We start from the raw sequence: 18566 nt of genomic DNA on the forward strand, positions 1-18566 counted from the left end.
ATCGGAAATCCCAAGAAGCGATACAAGGTCTGCATTGAAGATGCATCACACTGTGGTAGTTCGATGAGCTGAGTGCGCCGCAAAGTGGGCTTGCTTCTAGCCTGCGTCGGTTATGATGAGAGGCTGCAAGGTCTGTGTTGAGGTTGCATCATGCAGCTGTGATTCCAATGCGCTGTGCAGAATGCACAGTTGGAATCCAAATTTACCATGTTCATAGAAGAGAACACAAGTATTTTACCAAAATAAATGTCTTCCTTTGGAAAGTCTGACCTTACTATAAGTACAGAGTGATGGCCACCACTTGAATTTACATACATAACACCTCCTACAGAGCAATAAAAAAATATCATTCATAATTTCCAAACCTCACTTACCTATTGCAGCTTCTACCTTTTGCCAAGCAGGTCCAGTAGGTCCTGCTTGAGGGTATGACATCAGCCCAGTAATATATCACCTGCTGCTGGGTTCTTATGATGCTAGTAAGGTAGCACATCCTGTTCCACACTTGCCCCCAATGCACTTTCCTCTCAGCAAATATTTAACCCTGTCTCCTGCCTTCCACCAACATGAGGAGAAGGTTGTGCTCTACCCAAAACAGAAGCATCTATAGATGGACAGATTTTTGTCCTCTTGTTTGAGACCAGAGTTCTAAGACACAGCATTATTGTGAAGAGTGCTAACCAGTGCTAAAGTGCTTGTGCTCACGCCCTTCCTACATGGTTGAATTGTCTTATATCCAATTGCCGTTTTAATTTACTTATAAGTCCCTTGCAGAGTGGTTTACCATATACGTACACTGTACACACCTACCTAAGTAGCACATCAAAATTTGTCCCATGCCTGCCATTGCAGCCTGAATGCAATTTTAAATTGCTATGTTGACTTGCCAAGCCTTACACACCCCTAATGTAGGTCGCAAGTAGTAGTGTGTTTTGTAGTTGTGGGGTTGAACATGTACTTTTTAATTTTACATGTCCTGGTAGTGTAAAGCTCCTAAATTCATTTTTCACTAAAGTGAGGCCTACCCCTCCCACAGGATAACATTTGGGACTCCCTATTACATCTAACAAGCTGTAAATTCCAACTGGGAGCAGGTAGTTATGTCATGTTTGGTGTCTTTGGAATTGTAATGAAACATCCTATTTAATTGTAACGTCAGGTTTTTGATTACAATTTTTAAAATGGTATTTTTAGAAAGTTGGTATTTCTCTGCCCTAAGCCATTTTGTGCCTGCAACCTGTCTTGGATCACAGCCTTTGTGAATTCCTGACAGATAGTCACACAATAAAGGGGTTAGGTGTGTCTTAATGGGCCATCTGCTAGCAGGATGAGGGCTGGACCTGAGCACAGCTCCCTTGCAACAGAATAGGGAGTGCTCTGCCTTCACACAGAGGACATATTACCTCCACATTGTCACTGCAGCCAGGTTGGAGTCAGGGCATAGGAGTCAGGAAGATCCATACACTTCAAAGCCACTGTTATTAATTGGATTTTTGGTTGGCTAGGGCATGTGCCTAAGCCAGGCAGAAACCAAACACATATCAGGGAATCCCCAGTGCATTCCTATGAGAGGGCAGCCTCACAGTAGTGAGAAACCAAAATGGCTGTTTGTCACTACCAGGACAATCCACACAGTTAAGGCACATGTCCTACCTTTTGCCTACAGCGCACCCTGCCCATAGGGCTAGCTAGGGCCTACCTCAGGGGTGACTGATAAGTAGTAAAAGGGGAGTCACAGACATGGCACCCACTTTATGTGCTACGTCACAGTGGCAGTAAACTGTACGCACAGGCCCTGCAATGGCAGTGGCCTGAGACAGATGTGAAAGGCTACTTTAGTGGGTGGCGCAAGCAGCGCTGCAAGCCCACCAGTATTAATTAATTTACTGGCCTTGGGTATATGAGATACCACTTTACATGGGACTGATAGGTAAATTAAATATGCCAAACAGGTGTAGACCAATCTTACCACATTTACCATGGAGGGCACATGCACTTTAATACTGGACAGCAGAGATAAAGTGCTCAGAGTCCTAAAACCAGCAACACCAGGTCAGAACAAATACCAGGAGGAAGGCAAAAAGTTCAGGGATGCCCCTGCAAAAAGGGCCAAGTCCAACAGCAACTGTATAGAATCTTCTCCCATTTTCCAGAAGGTGAGCCCCATGGTATAAAATAGGACCTCAGACACCAGCTCTACTGTGCCCTCCTAAACCTATGGAAGGACTCTCAGAGGAGTGCCTGCTGCTATAACCTGCTGTGCACTTAAGAATGTTATGCTATACCTGCCTGGAGCCTGCCTTGAACCCTCAGAGACCATCCCTGCTGTCGAGCCCTGCAGCTCCACCTGAAACTAGGACTACCAGAGTGACTTCAAGGGCTAGTTTGCTGATCTGCTATTCAGAGCCACAGAGACACAAATGGCTCCCACCATCTTGAAACTGCACCTGGACCCAGCCTGAGTGAGTCCTTAATCACCCAAGTGGTGTCCCACCAATCATAGATCCTTGATTGTGGTGCTAAAGGTGCCCAGGTGACTAAATCCCAAAACTGAGGACAAAGACATTTTTTAACCAAAAACTGTCTGAGAACCAGGAAGAGACTGGGACCAACCTGCTCGCCTATCCACCCGAGGTGCATCCCTTGTCAGATTGACTTCCCAGCTTCTCCTGCTACGTTCTTGTCTGAAGTAGTAAATCCTGCTCAGTGGTCCTTTGCCAAAGGGTGCCTGGCTTCATAGAATTGTCTTTAGCTACAGCCCTCTGCCTCGTCCCGCTGGAGCTTTTTGTGTTCCACAAAAGAGACTAAGGGCCTGATTTAGATCTTGGCGGACAGGTTACTCTGTCACAATGGTGACAAATATAACGTCCACCAAAATATAAATCCTTTAGGTTACAATGGGATTTATAGTTTGGCAGACTGGCTATCCATCACCATTGTGACAGAATAACCCTTCTGCCAAGATCTAAATGAGGGCCGATGTCTAAATGTAGAAAGCGGCACTGTGGCTTCAATTCAAGGTTCCCCGATGATGACGCTCCCTCCTTGGACATCGCCTGAAGCCTTGTCCTGCTGAACTGTACCTTCCCAGAAAAGTTTTATTAAGATTCCTCCTACATCTGAAGGTAAGAACTGACCGGGTCCAATCACTTCTTGTGTTCACTGCTCTCCATCACGGTCAGCCATATTTCTTTACTCTGACCCGGTTTTGTGCGACTAGTCGGTGGTTGGAGCTTTGATTTGGTACACAGACAGATTATCGGGTTTGAAATGTCAACATACACAAATATCGGGTTGGATATATAGTGATGCAGAAATATCTAAAGCAATATTATCATGGTCAAGAATATCGACTTGGAAGTAAGAAATATCATTTTTGAAAATATTGAAGTCATTAATATTGTTTGCGAAATATAGATGTTTAAAATATCAATGTTTTAATTTGTGTTATGTATTTTAGTATGTATTTTAAAAGTATGTGAATTATTTATTTGTGTACGTATTGCTTTTGTTTCTTAAAATATGTGTTAAATTTGTTATAGTTTTTAATATTATTTTAATTACATTTTGCATTTTTAGTTCTGTAGCTGGTTGTGGGTTTATAGGGGAATAGGGTGGGAAGTATTTTAATTATAATATATTAATTATTATTTTGCATTTATTAGTATGTATTTAATTTAGATTTTATAGTGTTAATTGTGGAAATTAATTATTATTATTAGTTAGTTGTTTATTATTAATTAATTAATTGGTAACTATGTTGATTGTGTAATTGTTTTAGGAGCAGGTTGTGTGTTTATAGGGGAATAGGATGGGAAGTAATTTAATTATAATACACATATTAATAGTTGTTAGTTTTTAATATTTATTTAATTTAAATTTATAGTGTTAACTGTGGGAATTAATTTATTTTTCATTATTTATTAATTGTTTGTTAATTATTATTAATTAATTAATTAATTAATTAATTGGTATATCTGTTAATTGTGTAATTTTTTAGGAGTGGATTGTGAGTCTATAGGGGAATTGGGTGGGAAGTAATTTAATTATAATAAATGTATTAATATTTTTTGTATTTATTTATTTATATTTTATAGTGTTATTTGTGGGAAATATTGTATTACTAATTATTTATTAATTGCTTGTTAATTATTCTTAATTAATTAATCTGTAATTAATTATGTTAATTGTGGGTTTTTTTTAGAAATGGATGGTGATATTTATAGGGAATAGGGTGGGAAGCAATTTATTTATAATGAATTAATAATTTTTTGTTCATTAATGCTAATTAATTAATACCAATTTAAATATGGCAATTGTGTAATTAATTTAAGATGTGAGTTTTGGGGTTTATAGTGGTAAAAGGTAGGAAGTAAACTCTATTAAATTAATTAATACGTTTTTTTAATTGATATTAATTTATTAATGTCAAATTGGTTATATAAATTGTGTAATGATTTTTAGATGTGAGTTATGGTGTTTATTGGGGTAGAGGGTGGAAAGTAATTTATTGTTAATTAATTAATAATTAGTTGATCATAAATATTAATTCACAAATTAATAAATATTTATGGTAATTGCTTATATTTATTTTGTGTGTCGGTTTTGGTTTTACAGAGGTAACATTTGGGTAGTAAATTAATTTGTATCTGTTTGAATTTGTTTTTTTAATTAATAATATTTCTTTAGCAGATAACTATGTCAATTATGGAGGTACTTCTTTTAAATAGATGTGTAGAGTGAATTGTATGGTGTTATAGGGTAGGAAATGAAAAAGATTACATTTATGTAATAATTAATGTTTTTGATTATAAATAACTTCTATTAAAAATAGTTATTTGTAAATTATATTTAAATTTAAAAAAAATCTTTCTAGGTATTTGTTTGATCTTTTTAACATTATACTATGTTTCAATCTTTTGTAAATGTTGAATATTTTTATATATGTTTTCTGTTTTTGTTTTTTAATATTTTTTGTGTTGTAGTTGATATTTTGCTTGTTTTTAATTTTGAACTGACTCCAATGGGAATATTAATGTTTACCCCTCTGCTATCCAACACTTTCCCTACTGTTACACTCACTGGAGTGGGAAATAGTAATTTTAACCCCTCCTCCATCCAACACTTTCCCTACTGTTGCACTCATTGGCATGGGAGTAGCAATTTTTACTCCTCCGCTATCCAACACTTTCCCTACTGTTGCACTCAGTGGAGTAGTAATAGTAGTTTTTTACCCCATCGCTATCCAAAAATTTCTCTACTGTTGCACTCACTGGAATGGGAATAGTTATTTTTACCCATTTGCTATCCAACACTTTCCATACTGTTGCACTCAATGGAGTGCAAAACTTAAGTTTAAAGACTATTGAATATTTTATTGTTTTTGTTTATAATATAATGTTAGATTTTATGTTATACTTATAAATATAGGATGTCGATATTTTTGACATTGATATTTATGACTTGATATTTGTGTATGGTGATATTTTGGGTGTTGATATTCTATCAGTGAACCCTTTGATCTTTTAGATGCTAGTTTTTACTAAACAATCCTAACTACAGTTCAGTTAGTCTGTTTAGTGTCAAATAATGTATTAAAATGTAATCTATGTTTAAAAATTTGTGACAGATTTTTTTAAGTGATGTGTTTGAATTTCTTTACTGTTTGTGTGCTGCAGAAATACAAATTGCCTCTAAGTTAAACCTGACTTCTTTTTGTGCCAAGCTACCAAGGGTTAAGCACAAGTCAAGCTAGTGTCTTTTTCTGGTCCACACCGCGAGGGATTGTGGCTATTGCTTGACCAAGGCTCACACCCCAGTCAACCAACAAACCAATTTCTCCAAATGGCATTTTTAAACCCGTGGATGAGTTATTCCCCCTGTTTGTGATAGAGTGGCCCATCCGTCAAACTTGAAATAAGGACATTCATTAACATAACACATTACCAACCTTATACACAACTTCCAGTAGAAAGGTTTTTATTAATTATGAAGGCACAGAATACTATGTTACTGTGATGATTCATGTGAAAAAACTTGGATATTAGATTTGTTAATAGATTAATGTTATTACTACGAAAACCTTGGGCAGTGCAAAAGTATTCAGTGGTTTACCATTTTCCTTTCAAAGTTGAATTTTGTTTGTGCCAACACATCTTTAAAATTCAGCTGTGGTAGATTTGTACCTCTTTCATAGTCTTCATTTGTGTATTAAACATAAATAATTGATTACCTTAGTCCTCAATCTTACTTGTGCTTGCTGATACACAAGCATGGCATAGAAAATCCCTCTAATTCTGAACATTCAGCTTAAATTCTGACATTGTCTTTAACCCTGAGTGGATAACTACGCTACTCTTGTGAAGTTTGCGTAGTTTGTGCTACTTCGCGCTACGCGAATTGCATGTAGCACAATGCAAAATCGCGTAGCGTAGCGTAGTTGCCATTTTTTGCTCGCTCGCGGTCCTCTACGTCAAGTTGGCGACCGCGAGCAAAATGACATCCCGGCAAGACTTTTTCCTCGTTCGCGAACAGCAACATCAAGTTGCCGATCGCGAGCGTGGAAAATAAACCTCCCGACGGGATTCTCAACGTGGGGAGGTCAGGTTTCTCATTGCGAGTGGTCGCGTATGCTTGCGACCGCTGGCGATGAGAAACTACCAGTCCGCATTGAGAAAGATGGCGCTCGAGTAAAAATCTACTGGAGCGGCAGAAAACACCAGATCACACTGTGCAAGATGCCGTTTTCAATGATTGCACAGTGCGGACAAGCATCCGGCACTGTGCAATCATCGCGAACAGCGCACTACGCAGTTCGCGTAGTGCTACGTGTATCTAGTGTAGTGCGAAGTGCACTTCGCGTAGCTACGCGTAGCGCTACTACGCGACCTACGCCCACAATTTGTCTTGCACAGCTATCCCACACATGCATCTAGGTCAGACACCTTATGCATACAACAGCCATTGGTATTCCATTCCAAATTCCAAATGAGTGATAACCAGTATTTGACTAACTAAATCTAATATTTAAACATTTGGAGCTGTTTCAGAATTACTATAGATCCTTATCTGGACAGACCAAAAGGTAATGATAGTCAGCAAAGTAAAAATCTTGAAAAGTAGACTAGATTGAAACACAAGTTAACAAGTCCCATTAAATCCAGATTCATGAGACACTAGTTAGTTCTCCTAAGTATATGAAAGTTAGTTTCTCTCAAGTGTATGACATTTTGACAAGTACCATAAAACTAGTTTCATGGGACAATAGTTACAGCTCCTAGGTGCATGAAAGCTAGTTTCATAATGATTGCTTCTCACTCACTGATACCTTTGATGAAGGTTGCACAGATTAATGCATTTATGGACTCTGCTCAGGACTATGTTTTGTATAACTGGATCTTAAATCTGGCACACATCACACAATAGTTTGGCTAAGAACATCTCCATACTATGTGATACACTCAAACCAATTTTCTTGGTGGTTGTCCTCCCACTCTTTTGTTGAGAAATTGTTGGCTATAGAATTTCACCCCCTGTCCCCTTCCAGTGGCAGTGGTCCACATCCGCTAGTTTCTATTTAAGTAATCTCTTACCTTGCTTTTTACATCTTGTTTCTCAGAAAACTTAAGAAGGTTCTTCCTCTGCCATCCTATTTGTGCTGTTTTACAGGAACACAGACATTCATGGTATTCTGTCTGGATTACTGTATCTGGCTCTATGTAGACATTTTGCACTAATTAAACAACATCTCAGGGCACCGTGCAAGGCTCCACAGGTTAGCTATGTCTATGCAATCCGTGTTCTTTCACAACACTGTCAAAAGCTTTGTCAAGCAACTTCTCTGGCTATATTAAGGAAAGAACACTTTGTTCTACCTCAGGAGGGTTACTGCTATACAGAATGTTAGCAAGGCAAATCAGGGTTGCTCCTTCTCTTAACAGGTGGGAAAAGATGGAGATCTCTAAAACTTGATATGAGCACCCAACAGACAACTTAGGGGCCGATTCCGATTCTGGAGAAACCGGGTACGAATCGTCGGTCGGAGCGTTTTCTCCGTCCGACTCGTACCCGGTAAAAACACCATACAAACATGCAAGTACGATTCGTACGGAAACACCATTTCCGTACGATTTGTACAAAACACCGACCGACACAAAAACACATACAAATGTGATCCAGAATGGCGCGTATGCGACATGCGGACGGAGTCAGGCAGCTTTTTACGTACCAGCAAGTACGATTCGTACCGACAGCACTCCGGACGGCTCTATTTTTACAGCACACAAAAAGTGCCGGAAAAGCTAAGTACGCCGCGAAGCGTGAGGAAAAGGGGGCCCGGTACGCGCCGAACACCCCCCCAGCCCCCCGTATGTCTGCCCCATACCCCCAGCCCCCCCGTATGTCCACGCCGTACCCCCAGCCCCCTCGTATGTCCGCGCCGTACCCCCAGCCCCCCGTATGTCTGCGCCGTACCCCCAGCCCCCCGTATATCCGCGCCGTACCCCCGGCCCCCCCTATGTCCGCAACATATCCGCACCCCACCTGTGTATGTACGGTGCAAACCCCCACCCCCGTATGTACGGTGCGGACCCCCACCGACCCCCGTATGTACGGTGCAAACCCCCACCCCCGTATGTACGGTGGGGGTCTGCACCGTACATACGGGGGTGGGGGTTCGCACCGTACATACGGGGGTGGGGTGGGGGTCCCCACCGTACATACGGGGTCGGGGGTTCGCACCGTACATATGGGGGTGGGGTGTGGCTCCGCACCGTACATACGGGGGTGGGGGTCCGCACCGTACATATGGGGGTGGGGGTTCGCACCATACATACGGGGTGGGGTTGGGGTCCCCACCATACATACGGGGGTGGGGTTTCGCACCGTACATATGGGGATGGGGTGGGGGTCCGCACCGTACATACGGGGGTGGGGGTCCGCACCGTACATACTGGGGTGGGGGTTCGCACTGTACATACAGGGGTGGGGTGGGGGTCCCCACCGTACATACGGAGGTGGGGGTTCACATCATACATATGGGGGTGGGGTGGGGGTCCGCACCATACATACGGGGGTGGGGGTCCGCACCGTACATACGGGGGTGGGGGTTCGCACCGTACATACGGGGTGGGGTGGTGGTCCGCACCGTACATACGGGAGTGGGGGTCCGCACCGTACATACGGGGGTGAGGTTCGCACTGTACATACGGGGGTGGGGTGGGGGTCCTCACCGTACATACGGGGTGAGGGTTCGCACCGTACATACGGGGGTGGGGGTCCGTACCGTACATGTGGGGGTGGGGGTTCACACCGTACATACGGGGGTGGGGGTCTGCACCGTACATACGGGGGTGGGGTGGGGGTTCGCACAAGACATACACGGGTGAGGTGCGGGTATGTCGCGGACATACACGGGTGGGGTGCGGGTACGTCGCGGACATACGGGGGGGCAGGGGGTACGGCACGGACATGGGGGGGCTGGGGGTACAGCGCGGACATGGGGGGGTGTTCGGCGCGTATGCGGGCACATGTTTGGATGTCTCCATGGTTGCTATGGAGGTTCGCTCCGTACGGTGTTTTTACCATTCGGTTGTGGATTCGGACGGACGGGACGGATCGTACTTGCGCGTTTGGACGTCGGTTTACCGAGTCGTACGTAAAACCGTCCGGACACGTGTCGGACACTTTTTCCGACCCGAGGACGTGTCGGGGTATATTCCCAATGCGATTCGTATGGTGTTTTTTTACATACGAATCATACTTGCCAGTTTGTACAGGACTTGTACGATTCGTACGTAAACAAATCCGGATACGATTTGTACGGGGAATATTTCTCCAGGATCGGAATTGGCCCCCTAATCTCTCACAAACCTGTCTGTCCTCAATGTGGTGGGGTCCTGGTTTGCTTGTTGGTTCAAGTAGCCTCTAGCAGCAATACACCCTCAATTCATCATATAAAAATACATTTCGCGAGTAAAGTGCTAATTATATTTTTGCAAAGAATGACTTTGACAATGAGAAAGCCCTTCTTTAAGTCCATGTTAAGAACCTCTGTATGACCACACACACATGGAAATTAAAGCACTGAGGAAAACTCTCAATCATTGAGATAAAAAATGAGAATATACATTTAGGACAACAAAAAAATCTTTTCATTTTGAAGCCATAATTACCATGATGCAATAGTGGTGCCTTACTGCCAAGACATATCTAATAAAATTTAGGTCACTATAACAGATTTTGGGCCAGTCAAGCTGCTTTAGTGTATTAATGAAGTAAAGTCAAGGTAATCTTTATTTGGGTTTAAAAACTTCATAAAAGAGATAAAATACAATTGATACAAAAAACATTCAGATAAAAAGCAACAGTTTTTAATCATTTGCAATTTAAGATGATTTTACAATTTTCTTAAAATTTGGACTTGGACAATTGTTTTGCAAAATAGAAAAAGGATTACTCATTAAAAATATTGAATATAAAACATATGTATACCATAGGAAATCGTGTCTGGCTTCGAAGTGAGGGTAGACATAGTCTTTTAGATCACATTATATCATATCTGTCATAACACATTACGTTTTGAGAAATTATGGGATGAAAAACAGTGGCCCGTTGTCTAAGTTAATATTATTTGTACCTCATATTATCCAGGGTTGTCATGGTTTATCTTCTATCAATTATACAATTTATCTAGTTGGAAAAAGTATAAAAGATCATGTTATTCTCAAGATGACACAGAAAATGTAAAGCATCCAGGTAATAAAAATGTTTCTTCAATACGAAAAGGAGGTGCATCAAACAGTTCCTAACATGTTTATAAATCCCACAGAACAACATTGAGGGTCCGATTCCGAAAGCCGGTCGGACAGCTGTCCGTAGCCTTACCGTGCGACTGACACGTACCCGGAGCCGGTCCGTCCTGTCGAGTAAGTACGATGCGCATAACTGCCAAAAACACGACCGACACGTAGGCTGTGAATCAAGCCCCATTCTCCGTCCGAGCCGTAACTCCCAAAGATGAACCGAGTCGCCCAGAAGCAGTATCCATAGCCGTTTCCAGAATGACAAGTATGATCCGTACTTCCTACGTGCCCGATGGGTCGTCACGCACGGCACGTCACAGCATCCGGAAAATAAGCATATCAGCTACGATTCGCGCCACAACTCAATCCATGGCTACAAGACGGACCAGCTTGCAGCGGGTACGAGACGGAGCAACAAGCAGCGTGTACGACACACACACATCGTGAATCCCATCAGGCAGGTCATACCAGTACTCTACATCTATGACCGGATCAAGGACCAACGCCGACGGCGCAGGCGGTAAGTCAGACACCTACAACACAAATAAACGACACGTACCTGCAAAATGGCACACGCACACAGGGGAGCCACATCCTGGCCACTAACAACAGCCCACCATAGGGGTTGCATGGCCAGCATCACAAACACCCCCACCCATAGTGGATCTGTTGCCCATCACTACTGCCACCCCCACTTACAGGGGACCTGTTGCCCATTACACCTGCCACCCCCACTCACAGGGGACCTGTTGCCCATCACCCCTGCCACCCCCAGCTATAGGGGACCTGTTGCCCATCACCCCTGCCACCCCCACCAATAGTGCTTATGTTGCTCATCACCCCTGCCACCCCCAGCCATAGGGCTTATGTTGCCCATCACCCCTGCCACCCCCAGCCAAGGGGGTTATGTTGCCCATCACCCCTGCCACCCCCACTCACAGGGGACCTGTTGCCAATCACCCCTGCCACCCCCACTCACAGGGGACCTGTTGCCCATCACCGCTGCCACCCCCACCCATAGGGGACCTGTTGCCCATCACTACTGCCACCCCCACTCACAGGGGACCTGTTGCCCATCACCCCTGCCATCCCCACTTACAGGGGACCTGTTGCTCATCATCGCTGCCACCCCCACCCATAGGGGACCTGTTGCCCAGCACCCCTGTCACCCCCACCCATAGTGGATCTGTTGCCCATCACTACTGCCACCCCCACTCACAGGGGACCTGTTGCCCATCACCCCTGACACCCCCACTCACAGGGGACCTGTTGCCCATCACCCCTGACACCCCCACCCATAGGGGACCTGTTGCCCATCACCCCTGCCACCCCACCCATAGTGGATCTGTTGCCCATCACTACTGCCACCCCCACTCACAGGGGACCTGTTGCCCATCACCCCTGCCACCCCCACCCATAGGGGACCTGTTGCCCAGCACCCCTGCCACATCCACCCATAGGGGACCTGTTGCCCAGCACCCCTGCCACCCCCACCCATAGGGGACCTGTTACCCATCACCCCTGTCACCCCCACCCATAGTGCTTATGTTGCCCATCACCTCTGCCACCCCCAGCCATAGGGTTTATGTTGCCCATCACCCCTGCCACCTCCACCCATAGGGGACCTGTTGCCCATCACCCCTGCCACCACACCCATAGGGGACCTGATGCCCAACAGCCGTGCCACCCCCACCCATAGTGCTTATGTTGCCCATCACCCTTGCCACCCCACTCATAGGGGACCTGTTGCCCATCACCCCTGCCACCCCCACCCATAGGGGACCTGTTGCCCATCACCCCTGACACCCCCACTCACAGGGGACCTGTTGCCCATCACCCCTGACACCCCCACCCATAGGGGACCTGTTGCCCATCACCCCTGCCACCCCACCCATAGTGGATCTGTTGCCCATCACTACTGCCACCCCCACTCACAGGGGACCTGTTGCCCATCACCCCTGCCACCCCCACCCATAGGGGACCTGTTGCCCAGCACCCCTGCCACATCCACCCATAGGGGACCAGTTGCCCAGCACCCCTGCCACCCCCACCCATAGGGGACCTGTTACCCATCACCCCTGCCACTCCCACCCATAGTGCTTATGTTGCCCATCACCTCTGCCACCCCCAGCCATAGGGCCTATGTTGCCCATCACCCCTGCCACCTCCACCCATAGGGGACCTGTTGCCCATCACCCCTGCCACCCCACCCATAGGGGACCTGATGCCCAACAGCCCTGCCACCCCCACACATAGTGCTTATGTTGCCCATCACCCTTGCCACCCCACTCATAGGGGACCTGTTGCCCATCACCCCTGCCACCCCCACCCATAGTGGATCTGTTGCCCATCACTACTGCCACCCCCACGCACTGGGGACCTGTTGCCCATCACCTCTGCCACCCCCACCCATAGGGGACCTGTTTCCCAGCACCCCTGCCACCCCCACCCATAGGGGACCTGTTGCCCATCACCCCTGCCACCCCCAGCCATAGTGCTTATGTTGCCCATCACCCCTGCCACCCCCAGCCATAGGGCTTATGTTGCCCATCACCCCTGCCACCCCCACCCATAGGGGACCTGTTGCCCATCACCCCTGCCACCCCCACCCATAGGGGACATGTTGCCCATCACCCCTGCCCCCCACCCATAGGGCTTATGTTGCCCATCACCACTGCCACCCCCACCCATAGGGGACCTGTTGCCCATCACCCCTGCCACCCCCACCCATAGGGGACCTGTTGTCCATCACCCCTGCCACCCCCACCCATAGGGGACCTGTTGCCCATCACCCCTGCCACCCCCACTCACAAGGGACCTGTTGCCCATCACACCTGCCACCCCCACCCACAGGGCACCTGTTGCCCATCACCCCTGCCACCCCCACCCATAGTGCTTATGTTGCCCATCACCCCTGCCACCCCCACCCATAGGGGACCTGTTGCCCATCACCCCTGCCAACCCCACCCATAAGGGACCTGTTGCCCATCACCCCTGCCACCCCTACTCACAGGGGACCTGTTGCCCATCACTCCTGCCACCCCCACCCATAGTGGATCTGTTGCCCATCACTACTGCCACCCCCACTCACAGGGGACATGTTGCCCATCACCCCTGCCACCCCCACCCATAGGGGACCTGTTGCCCAGAACCCCTGCCACCCCCACCCATAGGGGACCTGTTGCCCATCACCCCTGCCACCCCCACCCATAGGGGACCTGTTGCCCATCACCCCTGCCACCTCCACCCATAGGGGACCTGTTGCCAATCACCCCTGCCGCCCCCACCCATAGTGCTTATGTTGCCCATCACCTCTGCCACCCCCAGCCATAGGGTTTATGTTGCCCATCACCCCTGCCACCTCCACCCATAGGGGACCTGTTGCCCATCACCCCTGCCACCCCACCCATAGGGGACCTGATGCCCAACAGCCGTGCCACCCCCACCCATAGTGCTTATGTTGCCCATCACCCTTGCCACCCCACTCATAGGGGACCTGTTGCCCATCACCCCTGCCACCCCCACCCATAGGGGACCTGTTGCCCATCACCCCTGACACCCCCACTCACAGGGGACCTGTTGCCCATCACCCCTGACACCCCCACCCATAGGGGACCTGTTGCCCATCACCCCTGCCACCCCACCCATAGTGGATCTGTTGCCCATCACTACTGCCACCCCCACTCACAGGGGACCTGTTGCCCATCACCCCTGCCACCCCCACCCATAGGGGACCTGTTGCCCAGCACCCCTGCCACATCCACCCATAGGGGACCAGATGCCCAGCACCCCTGCCACCCCCACCCATAGGGGACCTGTTACCCATCACCCCTGCCACTCCCACCCATAGTGCTTATGTTGCCCATCACCTCTGCCACCCCCAGCCATAGGGCCTATGTTGCCCATCACCCCTGCCACCTCCACCCATAGGGGACCTGTTGCCCATCACCCCTGCCACCCCACCCATAGGGGACCTGATGCCCAACAGCCCTGCCACCCCCACACATAGTGCTTATGTTGCCCATCACCCTTGCCACCCCACTCATAGGGGACCTGTTGCCCATCACCCCTGCCACCCCCACCCATAGTGGATCTGTTGCCCATCACTACTGCCACCCCCACGCACTGGGGACCTGTTGCCCATCACCTCTGCCACCCCCACCCATAGGGGACCTGTTTCCCAGCACCCCTGCCACCCCCACCCATAGGGGACCTGTTGCCCATCACCCCTGCCACCCCCAGCCATAGTGCTTATGTTGCCCATCACCCCTGCCACCCCCAGCCATAGGGCTTATGTTGCCCATCACCCCTGCCACCCCCACCCATAGGGGACCTGTTGCCCATCACCCCTGCCACCCCAACCCATAGGGGACATGTTGCCCATCACCCCTGCCCCCCACCCATAGGGCTTATGTTGCCCATCACCACTGCCACCCCCACCCATAGGGGACCTGTTGCCCATCACCCCTGCCACCCCCACCCATAGGGGACCTGTTGTCCATCACCCCTGCCACCCCCACCCATAGGGGACCTGTTGCCCATCACCCCTGCCACCCCCACTCACAAGGGACCTGTTGCCCATCACACCTGCCACCCCCACCCACAGGGCACCTGTTGCCCATCACCCCTGCCACCCCCACCCATAGTGCTTATGTTGCCCATCACCCCTGCCACCCCCACCCATAGGGGACCTGTTGCCCATCACCCCTGCCAACCCCACCCATAAGGGACCTGTTGCCCATCACCCCTGCCACCCCTACTCACAGGGGACCTGTTGCCCATCACTCCTGCCACCCCCACCCATAGTGGATCTGTTGCCCATCACTACTGCCACCCCCACTCACAGGGGACATGTTGCCCATCACCCCTGCCACCCCCACCCATAGGGGACCTGTTGCCCAGAACCCCTGCCACCCCCACCCATAGGGGACCTGTTGCCCATCACCCCTGCCACCCCCACCCATAGGGGACCTGTTGCCCATCACCCCTGCCACCTCCACCCATAGGGGACCTGTTGCCCATCACCCCTGCCGCCCCCACCCATAGTGCTTATGTTGCCCATCACCCCTGCCACCCCCACTCATAGGGCCCTGCTGCCCATCACCCCTGCCACCCCCACCGATAGGGGACCTGTTGCCCATCACCCCTGCCACCCCCACCCATAGGGGACCTGTTGCCCATCACCCCTGCCACCCCAACTCACAGGGGACCTGTTGCTCATCACCCCTGCCACCCCCACCCATAGGGGACCTGTTGCCCATCACCCCTGCCACCCCCACCCATAGTGCTTATGTTGCCCATTACCCCTGCCACCCCCAGCCATAGGATGGGTGATGCGCAACACATCCAGCATACTCCAACATCAGGTATATCCGCAAAATACATCCCCCATAACATCATGACAACAGTGTGTAGTCTGTGACAAATGCCCACAACAGTGATTACGGCTACGAGCATACAATGCAGGTAACAGCACATGTGTGACCAACACATGAGTGTGACATACACAAGGCAAGCATCACCATAGCACTGTGGCAATGTAAAAGTACATCCCCTCACTGTGTAGAACAGAAGTTAAGTGGGGGCTCACAAAATGCTGCAGATGTCGAGCACTGTGGTGATGGGGACCAAACCCCCCTCATCACAGTGACCAAAAGGTAAGTGTCATCATGGTCAAAGCTGCAAATAACAAACGTGTCTGAATACAATGGGAAAACCCAATCTACCCTTGAGGGCCTGGGCATAATTAAATGGATGGGTAGAGATGCCGTCAAGGGATTTATTTTAAAAAGACAAAGTCATATGTTTCCAAATTCTTAGTAGGATATAAGCTCTTATCAATTGCTTATTCAGAAATTAATTCTTGTGTTTTATTTGAAACACTAGCAATTATAACTGAAAAGTTAAACCACAACAAATATACAAAAACAAGAACACGGGTATATATAAAGAAAAAGTTTATATTTTTCAAAATAATTTTATGGGAACTGTAACTATACATAAAAATGTGTAACAAGAGGAGATACAATATTATTCAATGGTCCTACAATGTCACATTTCTATACACTTTTCCTTAAATTGATGAATTTTTTGAAAAAGTGTCTCAGGTCGACGTTTCGGTCTCTTATGTAGTCATCGATGAGACCATCTTCAGGACTATTATGTATTGTATAGATGACCCCTGGCGTCAATTTGATTAATCTTAGTTGGTGATGCACCCTGTTAGTGATGAATCACAATGTGAATATTCCTGTCTTGAAGATTATCTGTATTCGCAGATGTTCAAATGCTCATCTCAAATTAATAGTATATGAAGAACTGTGTTTTAACTTCGGATCTTGAACGGAAAATAACACAACAGGGCGTCTCAATTGTAGACAAACCTGTTAATTCGAACCTGGTAGCGAGGTTAGTGCGAAGTACGTCTATATCTTAGTCATGGAGATCAGATGTTCACAGGTTATACGAGTTTAATCTGAAAGTTCAAGCCGGATAAAAAGATTATCACGAAACGCATCCATCTCCTAGCGGCAAAGATTTTGGCGCTAACCTTGCGATCAGGCTCCAATTAACAGGTTTGTCTACAATTGAGATGCCCTGTTGTGTTATTTTCCGTTCAAGATCCGATGAGACAACAGACACATGTGACACAAGCTGGAATGAACACCAACTAACACATCAAGAGACTGATACACAACACCACTACCCCCAGAGACCAGACAGTGGGGTGACACAAGCATGTATGACACCTCCACTGTGATGACAAAGGCAGATGTCGTACAAACTGGGAAACCCAGACATGTGTCCTGTGCCACAAACATACATCACACATACACAAACACAAATCACTCAGCATGGCCCCTCATCCATGGACAAATGGGAGCTAGGGGACCATCCATGCAAACATTCACATCAATCCACCCTCCACACCACACACCCTGAACTGCAACAATGTGTATCTATGAAGCCCACATGGACAGGTGACATTGCACATGCACCCATGACAAACACAGGAATGTTGGGAGGAACTAAGGTGCACAGACACATCACACAAGGACAGTTTACAACCCTGGTGAATGACAGACATACTGCACAGTATGCAGTACATGGCCATGACCTCTAAGCTCATGTAACCTTCAGAATCCCTGCCACTGTCCCAGGACAATGCAGATGCCAAGGAGAAACACAAGGTACACATGCTGACACCTGTCAGCATCGCATCCGTGAACCCGACAAGTGGGAGCAGTCACACACACATACAAATGTCTCAATCACTGAAAACTACCACCTAGGGACAACTACATGATATTGCGAACAAATAAGTGCCTTGAGGAACCCTGACTGTGTCCCATCTGTGTCTGACAACATCATCACCACTCACAACTGACAAATCCCAATGATGATACACCAATTAACAGTAATGTGTCATGCACCCACACATCTGGTAGCCCATTGGAAAAGTAGTGGGATGAACCCAGTACCACTCAGCAAGCATCAACAACAGGAACATATCAAGGGAACACTGTCTGTGTATGAACAGGGATGTGGACACACACACATGCTCTTACAACACACACCATGGGCCCAGGCCATGTCACTGGACAACACACTTACTTGAGGGGACACAACTTCTGTGGGAGCCCAGCTGTGCCAAACATATTCACCACAAGTCACACTCATGTCTGCAGAACACTTGGTCAGTCAGCCATCAGTTACCACACAATGAAGGCTCTGGTCACAACAGCCTGGGTACATGAGTCTCCC

The sequence above is a fragment of the Triturus cristatus genome, chromosome 2_2, assembly GCF_964204655.1.
Source record: "Triturus cristatus chromosome 2_2, aTriCri1.1, whole genome shotgun sequence".
NCBI classification, from domain to species: domain Eukaryota; kingdom Metazoa; phylum Chordata; class Amphibia; order Caudata; family Salamandridae; genus Triturus; species Triturus cristatus.